An 18,888-nucleotide genomic window follows, 5' to 3' on the forward strand; every position below is an offset into this window, starting at 1 on the left:
TGGTGGTGAGGTGAACATGTCAGAAGCCATCCCACATAGAGAGCTGGCAGGATGGAAGGAGAGCTAACGAGAGCAGTATGGAGTTTAAAAGAGACAAGAGTTACTCCCTGCACCTGGGATGAAATAACCAAAAAGCCCACTACAGTTAAGCATGTGTGTGGCTGGCAAGAAGCCTTGCTGAAAGGGACCTGGGGTCCTGGGGGACGACAGGCTGAACATGATTCAGCAGCAACAACAACGGCAGGTCTAATTCCGGGGCTGCACCTACCCAGGAAATGCATTCCTTTAAAATTATTCCATGTGGTCTATTTTGCTGTGGCTTGATTTGTTGTATTCTGAGTTATTTTTTCCAGCAATTTCCTTCCATATATATATATATATATATATATATATATATATATATATATATATGTATGTATGTATGTATGTATTTTTAGGAAAATAGAAAATTAATATTTATGCTATTTATTTTACTTATAGGATTTATGCTATAATAACGCTATTTACAGAAGGCGCAGAGGGAACAGAGGTGACTCTTTTGGTAAAACAAATATAGTTGATAAAAAATTTAAGATCAAAATATTAGTTTAAAATAACGTATTTGATCTGATACACTGCTCAGTGCTGATGTAGGCAAACTAGAGAAAGATCTTTATAATAATGTGCAACTGCCAAGGCCAAAAGAAGTCTGTAAAAAATTTCAGCCATATTTACTGACTCTTTAAGTATTATCTAACACCTTAAATTCCTCCTGATAAACATGTGGACAAAAAGGGCAGAGAACTTTTTTCATCTCTTTGTAGCTTAGGCAATCTACCAAATGTTTTCCCAGACACGGAAAAGATAGAGATATACTTGAATATACTACCTGGAAGTGGCCCCCAGAGAGTCCTACTGATTTTACAGAGACATTTACCAGCGCAAGAATCTGTCAGAATTACTTCCAGATCTGGTGTTTAGTTTGTAGGTGTTATGGATAATGACTTGGTTAAAATATATCTTAGTTATTTTATTGTGATTTCTTTTAAGCAAATGGTAAAAATGTGAGTTATAAAAAGATGATGAAACATCTTTATCTTAGTTAATGTTGAAGATCACAAGCAGAAAGTGCTTGAAAACCTCATCGGTTGTAATTATTCATTACTTTTGTGCAGCACAATATGTATTATGCATACCTGCTGGTCAGAAGAACTTTTTCTTCATGTGATTTTGGGTGTTGACAACAGTATGAAGAAGTTAAAATCTTACCAGAGTTTTTCATCAGGCAAGAAAAAATATTTTTTGTTTGTTTTTGTTTTTGTCTCCCCAAGGCTCACAGGCTTCTCCAAAGTGGAACATGGTTTCAAGGTTAACTGTCATTCCCACCCCCCAGTTCCTAACATGTAAAATGAGCAAGTATAGGCTATCCATCAGCAAGGAACTGTGTGAGGTAAGGAAGTATAATGACAGAATGTAAATTTTTCCATTAAAAATCTCAGCACAGTGACTCTCATGGATGGGTTTTTTTCATGTTTAGTACTATTGCTGTGATGCAGCTGAGGAACAGTTGCTGTTAGGAATTCTGGGAACTGCAGAGATTTCACAGAGGAATTAAATAAATGCTCTGCCCCACTGTGATTCCAAGGGAAGTGTATAAACCTTCTCCCAGGGAAGCTGCACTATTTTTGATTAGCACAGCATTCCAAAAACCTCTAAGATACAATGCATCTGAGAAGTATAAACTGTGAATTGCATCTGAAAACAGTCCTTTTTCTGTGAAATTCAGCATTTTGAACATTATCTTCATGGCCACTGGTATATTCTTTTGTTAAACTGAGATTTTAACAGCCTTCCTGTGAATGACCATCTAAACAGTGGCACATGCAGATGAGGACATAAGTTGAAATCTAGTGCCTGATAGAGTCTAAGAGGCATCTTGGTGTGTACAGTGACCAGCAGTCACACTAGTGGAGACTTGGACAACCACCATTCTCTTACCTTTCCATTAGTTACTCACACTGTGTTTTTAGCAGCTCTCTCTTCCCTCTTGCTGACCAATTCAAGTGGAATGTTCTAGATGGTCTTACCCCTCTCTCTCTTCCCTTTATCTTGAAACCTGTTTGAGGTCTAGGAATTCTTCCTTCTCCAAACAATGTCTTGTACAGCTAAGGACTGTGGATAAGTTGGAAAAAGGATTGGACAGAAATAGCTATGGACTGAGAGTTTTGTGGGACTGAGCAGTTTATTTTAGTGATTGCATAATTAGGTCTGAGAACTGGGAGGGAAGATCTTAGAAGAGAAATAACTTGTATGATAGGGACAATGTCAAGGACACTCAAGGTAAATATTCAGAGTTGGAAAGGGATCCAAGAATGCCGTGCTCTAAGGAGTATCTAGGGAGCAGAGTAGTTCAGTGTTCAAGGGAGGGATGAGAATCCAGACCACTGAGCATGAATTTAAACAGAGATTAGTTACAGACCTATGATAAGATCTACAATTTGTGCAAAATTTCAGGTAAATACCATTCATCAGTGAAAAAGAGAATGGCCAGAAATCAGAAAGGCTTCAATAACAAAAGCCCGGTATGATGAAAATTCATATGTCCTCTTATCTTGACAATTTTATTTTTTAAATTCAGGATTTGCAGTATAATTATTGATAATAGAAAGTAAGGAATAACACATTTATATGTATATATATGTTTGGGAAAAAAGAGAGAAAGCTGAATAAGTGGAAGAAATAGCAATGGTCTTAGAATGCATAAGTCCTTAAATGGCACAGAAAAACTGTGCAGGCAGTAGCAACTCTTGACAGAGTTTGAGATGCTGGTAAGGTGCTCTCCTTCTGGGATCTCATTTAGCAGCAGCAATCCTCTGTGATACACTGTCTGAATACAGAAACAAATGTCTGGATAGGATATGTGCCAAACTCCACAGCTAATTTCCTTACAGTTTTTCTATAGGCTTGATGGTGCTCAACAGAATGATACTCATAGACAATTCTCTGGGATGAGTTAAGATAATGATACATGAAAGTGTCTCAATGCCTGATTTAATGATTTTTTAGAAACTAAGCTGAAGTTGTGGCAAAAGTAGTAGCCTCAGGTAGGTACTGACTAAAATTTTGCAGAATTATTGTTGAAAGAATAACAAAGGATCCCATGTTGATGAGACAGCCTCGCTTACCCAAACAATGAGGCAGAGCAGGAAGGGCCCTATATACAGAAGCCAACTCCATATTCTTAATACTGTAACCTTAAACCATACATCTTTATTCTGGCTGGAATTCCCTCCATATTAAATTTTCTGTGTGCCATTTTTACTTCTTTTTAACGCTTGGTTTAAGGTATTTCTACTGAAGTGATTATCTCTTAGTTTTATTTTACTCCACCATTTCCTTTGCATATTACAGAGTTTAGCATCATGTATTTCTATTGAAGTAATTTCTCTCTCCTTCAAAATACACATCTCTCCCAGCCATTTGGACTCTCATGGTTTAACTTCTTTTTAGAATTGTTGATTTTTGCCTACAGCTTTTGTGAGGCAGATAACTTCACAGCACAGAAGTACTTTTAGTTACAGCACAGGAAAAAGCATCCAATTTGTAAAATGCCATACATACCAGTGACTTATAGATCTCTAAACCTTACAGCAGAGCTCACCATATTAAAAGCATTGGTGCCTATGGAAAGAAAAAACACAAATACTGCACTGTCTTTTAACAGCTTGTCTTCTATTTTAATTCAAATATTTTCATGAGGGTCTTTCGCTCATTTGAAAACAAACAAATAAACAAACAAACAAAAAACCCACCAAGTTCAATAAAGAAAAATAACAGTTAAGAGTCTTGCAGAATATTCTAATGCCATCAGAAATGCATTTAAGATGCACTTAAGTTCCTTCAGTTTGGAATAAACCAAAATAATTGCTCATAGAGAATTACTCCTCATTCCCTTAACAAAAAAAATTCAAGAAAACATTTTTTATCTCAGCTTTTCTAGAGCCATTCATTTTATTTTAAGGGTTAAATAATGGCTAATACTTTACCAGAGGTACATAATTTGTTGTTTCTATCAAGTGTATTATAAGTGTGCATACAGGAAGAGTAAAATTCCCTTCCAACTTTATTGTATGTTTTGCTTGCTCACTGCATATTTTGAGTCATTTAACTCTAGATTATTCCATAACAGTCGCTAGTTTTTTTTTTCACATATTCATACATTTTTTTGATTCTTATGATTTTCCTTTGTGAAAATTTTCTTGAATTGAATTTTTGTTAATTCTTCTAGCTTAATAAAATGGTTCTGAAAGGTTCTACGTGCTGTACAAACTCAAGCACCATTTCTGCTGAAGTAGTAACTGTCCTTAGGGACTCCTCACAGACGACAAATAAAGAACTCCATGTTATATTGTCAGTGTCTACAGACCATGTCTGTCTAATGAAAATATTAGTTGTTGCAAGTCATAACTCTTTCATAATTAACCCCTAAAATTAACATCTAATAAGACTTTTTTTCAGAGGCATTCATTGCTTCAATTTTTTCATTTCTGTCTGTTGTCTGTAATGTAACTTTTTCTCTTCTGTGATAACACTACAGATTTTAGTATCTATTTATTGGCACTGGTATAAATATAAGAATAGCCATATCTACTATGTGATGTAGCTCTTGGCATAAAGAGTGACAACAGTGAGAACAATGTTCTGATTTGTCAAGTACCTAGTACTTTGCATAAACATAAAATGCTACAAAATCTTCAAGACAATAATTTAGACAAAAAAAATTGATAACCCCAAATAATACAAAAATAAATTTGTTTGACTAATTTTTTTTCACTAATAATGCAACAGAATTGAGGAAAGAATGTATTTGTATAGCATTAAGATATGCATGATTTAAAAATATTATTTTTAATGTGTACAAGTATATATGATTCAGTATTAATTGTATTTACTCCACCACTTATTTTTCACATCACAAAGTTTAGCATGCTGTCACAAATACTTTAAAGATTTGTGTCATCAACTATATCAGAGGTCAGAAGTGATGCACCTATTAATTTTGTCCAAGTTTTCCAGTAAAGGATTACCAAGTAGCACCCTGTACCCAAAGATACAGTGTTTTAAATTGAGCTTTAATTATAACAGTTTTAGCTTAAGGATTTTTTCTGAACTGTTTGGCTTCTATATGCAACTTTTAAACCACTAAAAATTTTAATCATATTGAGGAAAGGAAGGTTCCTGAAGTCTGTGTTGCTCCTGTCGAATGTTTTTATCTGAGATTAACCATATTAATCATGGTCAAATATGTCTGTCAAACATGCTTTCTCTCTTGCAAGTTCTTCATTCATTCTTACTAAAATAATTATGGGGGGAAAGCAAACAAACAAAAAAAAAACCCAACAACAAAACAAAAACAAACAAACAAAAACTGAGTTGAATTTAACTCCAAAGCCAAAATGATTATTCTAAAAAATCCATAATAGCTGTTGCAGCACATGTTTATTTTAACCAGTTTATTGTTATAGCGGGCTGTTCCTACGCACCACTATGTTTTCCCCGGTTGGCTTTTCCCCAAGTTGTATCCACCCCTAAAACCGCCTTATTTGGCATTCTCACCCCTTGTCCATCATTGTAACCCTGCCCCTTGTTCCAGTCCCTTCCTTGTCCATCATTGTAACCCCGCCCCTTGTTCCAGTCCCTTCCTTGTCCATCACTGTAACCCCGCCCCTTGTTCCAGTCCCTTCCTTGTCCATCACTGTAACCCTGCCCCTTGTTCCAGTCCCTTCCTTGTCCATCATTGTAACCCCGCCCCTTGTTCCAGTCCCTTCCTTGTCCATCATTGTAACCCCGCCCCTTGTTCCAGTCCCTTCCTTGTCCATCACTGTAACCCCGCCCCTTGTTCCAGTCCCTTCCTTGTCCATCATTGTAACCCCGCCCCTTGTTCCAGTCCCTTCCTTGTCCATCATTGTAACCCTGCCCCTTGTTCTAGTACCTTCCTTGTCAATCCTACCCTGGGCCAGTCCCAGGTTGTTCCACCCCCATGGAAATCCCCTGTTACTCGAGGCCCCATTGGCCCATTGTAACCCTTCCTCCTCCCTGCTCCCCTCATTGATTGTAACCTGGTAAGACCCTGCCCTCCACTCCCTCCCTAAGGATCTCTCATGGATCCACTGTTTGTACCCAGCCCCTGATCTGCCCCCTATTTAATCTTGAGCACAGGTATGCTCAGGACTCTTTGTCCCTGAACCCTCCAACCATGATAAGCCCTTTGGAACCTCAGAACCTGAGAGCCTCCCTCACCTCCTTTACCCAACCTTAGACATGGACCACACTGAAGAGCAACTAGCTCTAAAGGTTCTGTCTCCAGAAAATCCTACTCTGGGGCAGTTCCCCACACCTGGCCTGGTGCGTGTGTGTGTCTCTAGAGAGCTAGTCTGGGCTCCTGTGTGCTGTGTCAATACCAAGTTTAGAATATGTATTTTATGGATTATATATTGAAAAAAAAATATTCTGGTAGAATTTTAGTCAAACTTTTTGTATACTTCATAATTCCAGAACATAAGGATCATATGAAGAATTAAAAACTTCTAACTCGCATATTTGCACACACACAAAAGGAAAGCTGAAATACAAGACAGGGATAAATTGATTTTTCTTTTGTTAAATTTGAGTTATTAGCTTATTGCAGAACTAAAAGGCTGATTTGAAGGAGTGAGAAGTCAGCTAAGGCAGTTGATTTAGTACTTGTCAGTAAAATGTTCTTCTTTTGTCAGAACAGTTTGTATTCATTTAATATTTTTTCTGTATTAAGGTCATAATACTTTACTTGGCTGACATATGCATAAAAGACTTTTTGGAAAGCATAATTCAGTTCTTGTTTCATTTATTTCTGTTGGATATCATGCTTTCAAAGTCTTTTGCCCCTCAGTGTAATTAGCATGTTTTTTTTCCCTAATTCTCTGATCTATCTTCTCACAGTGTTTGATGTGTGACAAACCTTTGAATACTATTATAATTTTAAACTCTGGTTTTTTTCCCCCCACATACGTAAATACTGGTAAAGTTTTTTTAAATAAAGACATTTATGAAAAATAGCTTTAAAGGACCTACTTCTTCATAGTGGAGTGCTATGATGAAAACATAGCTGCCAAATCTAGAAATTCCTGGGCTTTGTATAGGGACAATTCACTATTAACTATGACTCATTTTCTTCTCAGCTTAGCTCTTCATTTCAAGCAATAGGAAAAGAAAAATAGTGACAAATGTAGTAAATCTAAAGTTCAGATTAGAAAAAGAAATTTAGTGATACAGACCTAGCTCACAGCTAGTACCTCAAGAAGATGTCTGCCTTTTAATGTTCAAAATACTATATTTGCAACCTTTCCTGAAATGCATTTATTTTCTTTAGATTAATTCCTCATTGTAACAACAGTGCATGCTTGCAGGTCCTCATAGGTAGTTCTGCCTGCAGTGGGAATGCCTTTGAGGTAGATCACACTTACGGCTTCAATAGGAAAAGCATTGATGCAAATATATTCCTCTTCCTCTCCCTTTTTACTCTTAGTTAAGACATATTTCTGTATCTCTTAGGAAACATCAGAGTATATGAATTAGTGAAATAAATGGGGCAGATTATACCGGCTTTATTCATATCTTACTCCCCATTTGCAGAGGCATTTCTGCACCATGTTTCTTGAGAACCAACAATTTGAAGTAATCTAGTTAAAAAAAAAAACAACAACAAAAAAGAAACAACAAAAAACAAAACATAATCAAACAAAAAAAAAGAGGGGAAAAGCCAAACCTCAAACCCTCAAGCAAACAAAAAACAAAACTGACTTTTCTTAAGAGCAGTTATTAGTCCCTGGAAGATGCAGAAAGATTGCATTGCTAAGTGCTAGGCGAAGTCTGAGATCGTGTTTATATCAGGAGGTTGTGATGTGTCAAGAGGTCAAAGGAGGTGATTCTCCCTCCCTACTTGGCTCATATGAGACCCCACCTGGAGTACTGCATCCAGCTTTGTCGGGGTTTTTGGGTGTGAGACACAAGGGTAGTCTCCCCGACCAACCTCTAAAGGTTCCCTGATATCAGGGCAAGGGTGGCAAAATGAGGAATGGGTCCATGACAAAGCTCTGGAAATAAACATTTTAATAACTATAAAAGAAAATGTGGGACAAGGCCCAAAACCCGTGCATATGCTATGAGAGTCAACAGGTCGAAGATGAGAGTGAGGGAAAATCCAAGGTATATATATGGGATGGTGAGAGGTGGGTCTAGTGTCAGAATACAATGGGTAAAGGGAAAAGTGGTGCAAAGGAGGAGAAATGTAGGGTAGGAGCCAATAGGGTGGATGGGGTGGGAATAATGCAATAAACACGAACTAATGGGGGTACAAAGATGTAAGAACTTTCTAGAACTGGGAGGAGAAAAGGGAATGACATAATTGGGAATAAGGGTAACCAATAGGAAATGAGGGTTATAAAGCATTACTATAAACAGTTCAAAACTCTTAATAATAACATTTTTCCTTGGGGACTACTATGAACTTAAACAAATGCCTCCCAAGGCTTGGGGTTGAGGGGCAACTCTTCAGCGAGATTATTGGTTTGGCCTGGGATGTTGATCAAGACAATGCCCACACAGCTATAGGGTCCTCAGCACAAAACACATGGATCTTTTGGAGTGAGTCCAGAGAAGGGCCAGGGAGAGGTTTAGAGGGAAGAGCACGTCTCCTGTAGTAAAGTGCTGATACTGTTTTCCTACCTCATACTCCTTCTTTATTACATCCCTTAGTTTCATGTGGGTCTGCACCTATGTGTTTTCTAACAAGCTTTTTAAACTTTCCATTTTTTGTTAGTCAGCAGCTCCATGCTACATCTCAATAGACATGTTGCCTTTTGTGGATGTTAGTTGCTGTTAGATATGAGCTCCCTTTGTTCCTTCTAAATCCAAGCCAATTTTTTCTAGCTCCAGTCAGCAGCATGTCTTTAGCAGGCATATGGAAAGTTTCTTATGGTGAAGAAGTCTTCTCTCTACCCTGTGTCCCAGCTCTTCTCATTCCATGCCTGTATTTTCCTGTGCTGCATCCTGGATCCCCTAATACAAGGACACCTCCTGGTATGAGCTCTCTGCTCTCACACCAGGCTTATTTTTCTCTAATGGCAACATTATATTTGTCATGAATATCTCATTGTACCATAATCGCCTACTACTGTCATCTCTAGTACTATGATCACACCATGAAAATATCAACAAAACAAATTAGCCATAGCTACCCCATGTCAGTTAGAAAGAGGATTATTGCAGCTAAACCAAGGAAAACAAAGGTGCAGGCAGATGAAGATTTCAGATAGAGGTAGCCTGGCAAGTTCTGAAACTTCCAAGGTCAGTAAAAATCTTTTGGCCTGTTAAGATCAATGACAATACTCTGTATTACAGGGCTACAGGCTAACAAAACTCAGGTTGAAGATACGGTAAAAAGTCTGGTTTTTTATGCAATTGTAAATACTGTACTGTACTGTGTTATAATCTAGTAGAGCAGACTATAAAGTATATAGTCATATTTTTTTAATGTATCAATGCAATGCTTATATAATTAGGTTTTAAAATAAATATATATATATCTTCTATCACTTTGAAGATATTCATGACTTGCTTTTATTTTGAATCTGTAGTCTATAATTAATTCCATGCTGAAGAAATAGTAGTATCTGTTTTGCTTCCTCCTTTTTATTTGTGTCAGTAATTGTACTAGAGTGTTTTTCATCACAGTATATTCTGTGGAAACATATTTATGGATCATGTTTGTGGAAATTTATGCTACATTTATTAATGCTTTACCAGATAATAACCGTATCCATTTGGAATATTTGTTCTTCTTTGTTTCTCTTTTGACAAGAATGATGGTTTCTATAGGTGAATACTGGTGTACTGGAGTCTCAGAGGAGAAAGATGGTTGTGCTGTGCAAGAGGAAGCATGCAAGGGGTTAAGGCTGACAAGAGAGGATGGAGAGCAGTGGCCTTGGTGAGATAGTACAGTCCCACATCACAGGTGTCAGAGAATGGAAAAACTGACGTTTTGAGACAGTTTGGAATGCCCACGTGTGTGTGGTAGGGGGTGGGTCTGGCCTTGTTTTGGTGAGACAGTGCCCCCTGTGCCCTCCAGCCCCACAGTGTCTGTCAGCCATGGCACACTGATACCTTTTCACTGGTCCTAAAATCACTACCAGACACAGTTAGGTGTTAGAAAGGGGTTACCTTTATAAGTATCCTTATGGGGCACAGCTTGCTGAATGGAAAGTGCTGAAGATGCACATGTAACATAAAATGGATACAATTTTTGTTTATTTAGAAAATTAGTGTTCAGTTAGAGACAAAAGTGAAGGAGTAATTTGTCCCTGGTTCTACCCTTTTCTGAATTCCCCTCGTGCTTCCTCCTTAGATAGGAACTAAACTTTGTTTATGAAAATATGTCTCAGAGAGCTGGTTTCAACCTTGGCTCCCAGAGAGCCTTAGCTTGAACCCCCAGGGCTTGGAGCTGCTGTGAAATTTGTCTTTCTGTCTAGTAGAGTAGGTAAAATGCAATCTATGAATACAATAATAGGGTACAGAGCTACTAATATATATGTAAGGAATATAGAGAATGTGTAGAAGCAAAAAAGGCAAAAATCAATTCAGCATCACCCTCAGTGTTTCTAATCCAGCCCCTGAGTGTCCAAGAGACTGGAAGTCCCACCTGGGAGGAAGGCCCACAAAAGGCCAAGGGTTTAAGAAGGCTCTCCAGGAGACAAGCGCATTGTTCTTTAACACTTCCTTCATCTTGGAGTTGTCTGTCTGTTGCATCGATGGAACCCAGGAGGTGGTATCTATATGTCTGTCTTTCTAAATCTTTCCTGTCTTTTTTGTCTTTCTCCCTTTCTTCTTCTTCCTCTAAAACTCTTTTCATGGAATGTAATATCAAATGGGTGCAAACAAAACTTAGTTTTTTGAGTTGAACGGGCTAAGTCAATGCTTTGATTGATGTTTAATGTTGTACTAGGTCTTTTGCCTAAGTCCCTTGATTTTTTTGTATTTTGCCAGAAAAGCTTTTGTGTAATTTTCTTGAGAACATCTGGTTGGAATCTCTCCTTTGTGCTTACAGAGAGTAGAGGAACCTCAGTTTACCCCATACATTTAAGTGTCCGGGGTGTTACAACATGTCTAGTGACAGTAACCATGGTGATTGTGTGATTGAAACACTTCTCAGCAGATGCAGGGTGCTGTGGTGGGGAAAATAATCCCCCAAATGACCTTGGCCTTTATCTTCAGGGTCTGAGCACACCTTCCTTCAGCAAGTCAATCCCCAACCCAAGCTGAACTTGGAGAGCCCAGTGGTGACATTGGGGATCTAGCTGTTTGCTGAGAGATGAAAAACAATGATCAGGTCTAAAGGGGAAGAAATGTATAAAATGAATTCACATGACAAAAATGTATAGATCCTGATTTTGATGTAAGATGTTTATCTTGGTGGCAGGCAATTTGGAGCATTAGGCTGTGTAAACTTTTTATCTTCCAACAGTAATTAACTTCTTCAGCTTTTTCATAGCACTTAATCATAGGTTCCTCCTTTCCTATGTTCATTTCAAACCTGAAAAATGTGTTTACTTTTGTAACAAGTAAGTTTCATGAATGTTTATAATATATGAATGATACAGCACTGTAGCGCTCCTCCTCCCAGTGTTAGTCTCGTTTTTTTCTGAAAGAAAAGAACAGAAGCAATTTTGCCAATAACCAGAAATTTTTGATTGATAGATGGTTGACTTCTGTAGTTACAAAGGAGTGCAAAAACAAATGTCTTGTATCTTCAGTCGAACACTTCCAAATCATACACAAAATACAACTACTATTTAGCTTTCTTTTTAATGTGAAAGTGATTGTGTTGCAATTCTTCCTTAATTTTCTCTTTTATTCTCTTTCTCTCTTATTTCCTGATTTTCACATTTTATTTCATATTGACTGACATCTGAATCTGACAAAACATGCCATGTTTAAAGATACTCTGATTAAGGAAAATTAATTCAAGCCATAGGTCAAAGGTATTCAAACCTTTCCATTTAATTTTTTGAAATTTTTTTTAGATTAGGTAACATACAGTCTTCAATTTTTTAGTCCTTGATTAAATAATTCAGAGTATGCTTGATATTAAATCACGTTCAATTTCTTATCTTTTTTAAGTACTTAAGAATAGTAGCAAATACATGCTGAATGATTGCAATAAAGTGAAAATGAGGATTCTTTTAGGGTTGCTTTATACTTGAAAACTAATGCTGTGAAGTCAGTTATTTTTAATCACTTTCCAAAGTTTTTATGGAAAGGATAGAACATTTGTTATTTAAATTGTGTGGCTTTTTTATTTTTAATTTAGCGTTCGATTAGTAGAAAATGAATCGCTCCTAAACATTACTTGATGAAAGGGAATACTATCTCAGTCTTTGTCTTGCTGTTAATATTTCTTTCTCCCTGGGATTCTAACGCTGCAAACATCATATATTCTTAATAGGTTTTTAGCTAGTTTGCTCAACATTGAAAATATCCATTTCCAAGTTTCAGTGCATTTTTATCATTAGAATCAAAGCAGTAGCTTACAACAGGATTTGTATCTCAGGTGAGATATCCAGTCTCTACATCCAGTGCCCTGCATTGATGAATGGGGCCTTGTGTTTTATAAAAAGAAACATGTATGTCCTATGAAGTCATATGTATCACCTTGCAATCTTACTATTACTGGTATAACTAATTCAGATTACTCAATTATCTCAGTTTGCTCACCAGAAAAATTCCTATGTGAGGTATTAGGAGAGATCAAATGGTTTAAAGGATTTTTAGCATTAACTCTGGCCTTAATGGGAAAATGCATTTTGTTTCATCATCCATGCTACATGGAATGCAAGCTAATGCGATAAATTTGCATTAATCTCCTTGACCTTCCCTTGTACAGAAGAAATCAGGAGAAAATATCACCAATACAATTAGTTTTTACGTGGGTTTTTCTGGCTGTTATTTGGACTCCATACCAGAGGTGGTTTTTTTCCCCTTTTTGCATATTCATTCATGTTCTTGGTGAAATGGCATTGTACTTAATTTACATTGGCTAATCAGAAGATTTTCTCAGTTTTGACTACCGTGCATAATACAACAGGCAAGATACTTATAATATCTCTACTAAAAAGCCTGTAGCATGAGTTTAATCATGCTATTTAATTGCCAGGCTTAATCTGAAAATAATTGTTCACAGCAATTAAGTAAATGTCCCAATTTCATTAACAGACTTTCTAATTAGAAAGTACAACATAAAAGTGCTAATGCTGCTTCATTAGGTTTGAATTACTGGTTCTAATACTACTTTTTTACTCTCTATACAATTTCTCTCTGCAGCAGAATATCAGCCTAATAACTGGTACTAGATTAGTAACAAATTTCCTGTTGTAGCACATTCACGTCCTAGCCAAATGTGCAATGTTTCATTACAAAGGAGACTCAAGTCTATATTTTAAATTGTAAGTTTAGTCTGAAATGTAAAGAAATTTGAGATATAGCAATATTAGATAAAAGGTGTAGGAGTCGATTGCTTTGAAGAAGAATACAAGGTTTTTTTCAAAATTTAATGTCCTGTTACATGTTTGACACTTGCTACATAAGAAACTATATATGAGAAATAAATAAGAAGTTAAAAGATAGTAAATGTGGCTGCTGATGCAATATAGTGATGACCGAAATAATTATGGTAGTGTCACAAGATACCATTATAGATGCCACATGAGATGTCATTAATGTCTTTAACTGTCAAAGCTATTGTTTCTTTATAACACTGAGGAATCATTTCAATATTTTACTATATTAATGTAAATTTGTGTAAGAAAGAAGAAGGATATTTCTTTTTCAATCAAGATGATTCCTTTTTTGCATGTAAAAAATATCAGTGTTCAGTAGCCTTGTCATGCCATGGAGTGGAGAAAGGAAAATGTAAAAGAAAAAGTTGCACATAAAAGCAATAAGAAGAAATTTTAAAGATCGTAAAAGTACATAAAAGCACAAAATAGAAGATCCCTGGCTTGTTTCTAAGTTACCTTCAAGCTTTCACTCAGATTCCTTTATTTCCCATACTGTCTCTTGCTTTAAATATAAGGATGATTAAAAATAGGTTACCAAGAAAAAAATATTGATGTATTATTTGTAAAATCCTCCCAGATGTCTCGTGTGCTGATCATTAGTAGATGAATGTAGCATTGACAACATTTATGTAATTGTGGATATTAATATTTGTAAAAATATGCATATAGTTAAAGATTTTTGGTTTTGTTTTGGATTTCAACATCTTGTCTCATTCATGCATGCATATGTATGGACAAATTGTAAAGCTCATAAACAGTAAAAGAATAAATTTGATGTACTAATCTCCATCTAAAAATACAATATCCCAATTATATTTATGGAATATGGCTATGGAGAAAAAGTTTTAAATATGTAGAAATGTTGCAAATAGACCATGGTGTTCATCTCGTGGGTCAAGAGGAGATTGAGAGAATTTTCCCAACTGAAAGATGAAATCAAGATCTTCATACTGAAAGACAACACAGCAAAGAATAAATGTCTTGGTCTGCATTGTCTCCCCATGATATCCAGTCATTCTGTGTTTTTGCCTAGGACTACTGCAAGCCTGCACACATACAGTAGTTGTGAGAACAGTGAAGTCTGGATTCACTTTTTTGAAATGCTAACAGAGTTAGTTATGTGTGTGTGTACATTAACACATATACTTGCTGAAATAAGTTCATCCTGGTTCAAAAAAGCACCAAAGCGTATCTTTATGTCTTTCCTGCTTGTCAAAACCCAGCAAAGTATTTGAGAATTTACTCTTACATTCTCTCTGTTGCTCTACTGTGTTTAGCCTTTATTTTTTTTTTTTGTTTAATATCATCAAATGTAACGTGGACCACTTTAAGTAATGTCTTGCCTAGACATGAGCTGATTTTACACAAGGACTGTATGTAACTGTAGTTTAGTCAGATGTGACTCTAGCTTCCAGAAATGCTAAAACAACCTGGAATTTAATTAATTACTAGAATTTTATTAATCTTATTTCTTCCAGGCTAAACCAACAGAAAAAGCCACAGCACATACTAAAACAAGTTGTTAATGCTGCAGTCCCTTTTCTGTAACATACAAGGGTGAGAACAGAAGAGTGCACAATTTTTTCTTCTTATGGTGTTGAGTTTTAACAGCCTTTGGCCTTTCTGGAGGTCTTAGAGTGCTGCTATTATTTTTTTCTTTGTTTGCTACTACCCATATCATGCAAGGAATTTCTTTTACAAGGCAGAATTTTGTTTTATCCATATATTTAATGAAACTTTTATATCGTGACAGAAAAGTTTTGGTAATTAGCATAGTGGAAATGGTCTGTATTTCAGCCCCCAAGTTTGTGAATTTTCTTTTACTTACTCATTATTTCCTCATCTTGAATCTCTGATAATATGGGTCTTACTGTGTCTCTGTATTTGGTTTGTGATTACAGCTAAGACTCCATGTAAACAGATGCCTCTACAGTAACCCTTTCAGTGACCCCCTACAGAACTAAAACTAGAGCTATTATCTTTCCTTTAGACACTTTGCAAAGTCGTTTTCTCCCTTGTCTCTTACACCTGAGCCCATAGATTCTTTTTGACGTGACTAAAATTAGTTGTATAAGGGGAAAGTTCCAGAATCAGGGCTCGTATCTATGTACATCCACTCACGTGTTGAGCTTAAATTGCTTTTTCTCCATATTTGTTGACTTTTTTCTCTATATTCGGTCAAGGTGAGCAACATGACAAAACAAAGAAAGGGGAATAATAAAGTAACCCAGATGGTACTTCAGTATCGAGTGGGAAATGTAGTTTAATGTTTTCCTCTGGTTATAGAAAAGAAAATCAAGAAAGACCATTTTTTGTGTGTGTGAAAAATGGTGCTAATAGAATATTGAATAATATTTAAACATATAGGAAATAGATCAGAATGTAATCAGCTTTTGCTGCTTTACTTATTATTAGACTTCAATTTGGATGTCAGAAAGATATTTTATGATAACCATTTTTTATGGTTTGTGTTATTTGTCATCTGTCTTATGGAGAGTTCTTTTCATAATTTAAATCTGATATTTTTAGATGAGAAATTTTGGAGGGAAGGAAACCATAAAAAAGTTTTGAATGTTGCAAAGTTGGTATTTTAAAGGGTCTTTTTGAATAGCAATGAAAACTAAATTAAAGCAATGTAAGTTCTCCCAGTGAAATCCTATGTGTGTTCTTCCAGTTAAAACCTATTGAATACCAATATGTATAAAGGAGAGACTTCTACATGCACCTGTTTATTAAATTGAAAATCAGTCAGCTCTCTTGGCTCTCACTTCTCTCTCATAATTATATCCTGTGAAATTCATCCAAGTAAGTCCCTGGACAGTTCAAAATCTGCTCTCGATTCTAAGATTGTGATCCTGGTTTTTGTCCTGTTCCTTTCTGGTAGGATCTTAAACTCCAGCATCTCTCTGCTGTCAAGACTGTCCCTGACCTTCACATCCCCAGACAGTTCTTTCTTGTTTGTAAGTGGCATATCAACTTCTCAATCACCTATATCAGAATGTCATCACCAACGTGTGCATCATGTATAGATTGTGTCCTGCTGTGTTGCCCCTTCAACTGATCCTGGAGCGACAAAGCTGATTTGATTTCAGAATTATATGAGAAATTTTGGCAGTCTGACAAAATTTGAGATTTTTTCATTTTCTTTCTTGTGACGCACCATGGGAAGCATAATGTGAGCCAGACAGTTACGTGACTTTTCAGTCACATACTTCATCAACAGCTCGGCAGGCAGAAGGTGCTACTTGCAAATTACGACTATCAGACCTAAAGAAAAAATATTCAGTGCTGCTAAATGGTCATGATATGAAGCAGTTCTTAAGAACACAATCATGAAGTCTTTGCTTGTCTTCACGCTGGAAATTACTATTGTACTATCAAATAGTTTTTACAGCAGCTTCAGTAGATGTTCTAATAACTGACTAAGCAGTATCAATAGAAGCAGGATGTGAAGGACTTGTTCTTAGTGGGTCAAATTCCTTTATATTTAGGGCTACTGGTGTGAGAAAACTGATGCAGACTTTGGTTATCTAGCAATTGCTGTGGATCATCACGATGGCAAAGAGCTTACTTTAGAATTTATCTCACGCATCAACAGCAAACCAGTATTGAAATTTCTATTCCCCTGTTTATTAGCCTGCAGAAATATGATTTGACTTTACTATACAGATTAATGTGCCTGAAATGATGAGAAAATCATTACTTTTAAAAAAATGCCGAGGGGCAGATTACATAATTTGCCATGCTCAAATTGTGCAGTACTTTATTCACATTGGTTTCCCAACTATACACAAAGTAGGATATCTTGCTCCTGTTGTTCATCATCTCCTTCAGCAATGTTTATAAGCACTGTTTTCTCTGATCATGTATATACTGTGGGACTTGCATCTTTTCATCTATTTGATTTTTTTGTTTAGTCCTGTAAGGGTGTTGGTACTCTGCAATTTCAGCTGATTAAATCTTACCCTGAGCACTAAGCATTGCTGCAAATAATTGCTTAATAGGTTGAAAAAAAGTCAAAAGCATGTATTTAGAAGAAGACATGGTGGCATTTCCATGTATCATACCAGAAAGTTCTGTGTAGGCCGTACCCTGAAGTAAATTTGAATATTATATTTTACTCCTTACTCTTAAGATGGAAGACTTGAGAAATCTGAGGTCTCTCTGAAATTTCTATATGTGCCGAATTTCAGGATAGGCAGCTGGATGTCACCCTCAAGATGCTATTTGCTCAATTTATGGGTGCCAAAATTCTTATCTTCAAGACAGGGTGTACTGTTATTATTTTTGTTTTACATATTAATGAACTTGCAAGGCCTGGTGTTTCACATGTATGAGGTTTGACTTTGTACACCTTTAAATAGAATTTTCATGTCACAATTCTACATTTTAATGAATAAAAAAATAAGTAGATCTTACAGGAAAATGTGAATTAAGATAGTATATTTTTAGAACAGAAACTGTTGGAAAAAGGATTACAGCATAAACTAAAGTTTTAAAATCTGTCTTGCCTCTAAAGTTCTGTCCTTTTGATTGACTGTGTAAATATGTATCTGACTTTCTGCATGGTTAGTCTTCTAATGAGTAGACTGAGATGCTGGTTTAGGAAGAGTCTAGGAGGTGGATGATGGACTTCAAGAACTCCTTGGTTTTATAGGTCACTATATTGGTAAATGGGGGACGATAATGGTGTTCATTTAGCACTATCACTTAGTGCCACTTTTAGTGTTTATCCAGTGGTGATTTAAACAAGTGCCTCAGGGTGACTTTATGATGCTTGTATCCCAAATCATCTGTTCTGTTGGTGTCAAATATTGAGTTCTGCAGCTTTCAGGCTGGTTCCAGGAGTGAAGGGGGAGAGAGGAGGTGCAGAGTTTGTTATCAGAGACTGCACTTGCTCCCCTACGTCCTTCAGACAGACTGGGTTGTCTGCAGTGGACAGGAGGAGTGAGCTCACCTGTGCTCTTAGTTAGTTTTCTGGCTAGCTGAGGAAAAAAAGCTCCCTGGACTGTTTTGTTTTTTAATTTTTATTGTTGTTGTTGTTTGTTTGTTTTGTTGTTTTTTTTAAACTTTTTTTCTTGGAATTGTTTGAACATCCTCTGGACTGCAAACCCAGAGGAGCACCAAGAGCTCACACCTGTGTCCCACCAGGTCTGGCCAGGGCTGTGACATTTCCCAGCTCTGGAGGGACTGAGAACAGCCTGAGTGAGCCGGGCTGCAGCCCATGGAAGGGACTCTGCTGAATTTGTCATCTCTTTGG

Source organism: Cinclus cinclus, chromosome 1 (assembly GCF_963662255.1).
Source record: "Cinclus cinclus chromosome 1, bCinCin1.1, whole genome shotgun sequence".
Lineage (NCBI taxonomy): Eukaryota > Metazoa > Chordata > Aves > Passeriformes > Cinclidae > Cinclus > Cinclus cinclus.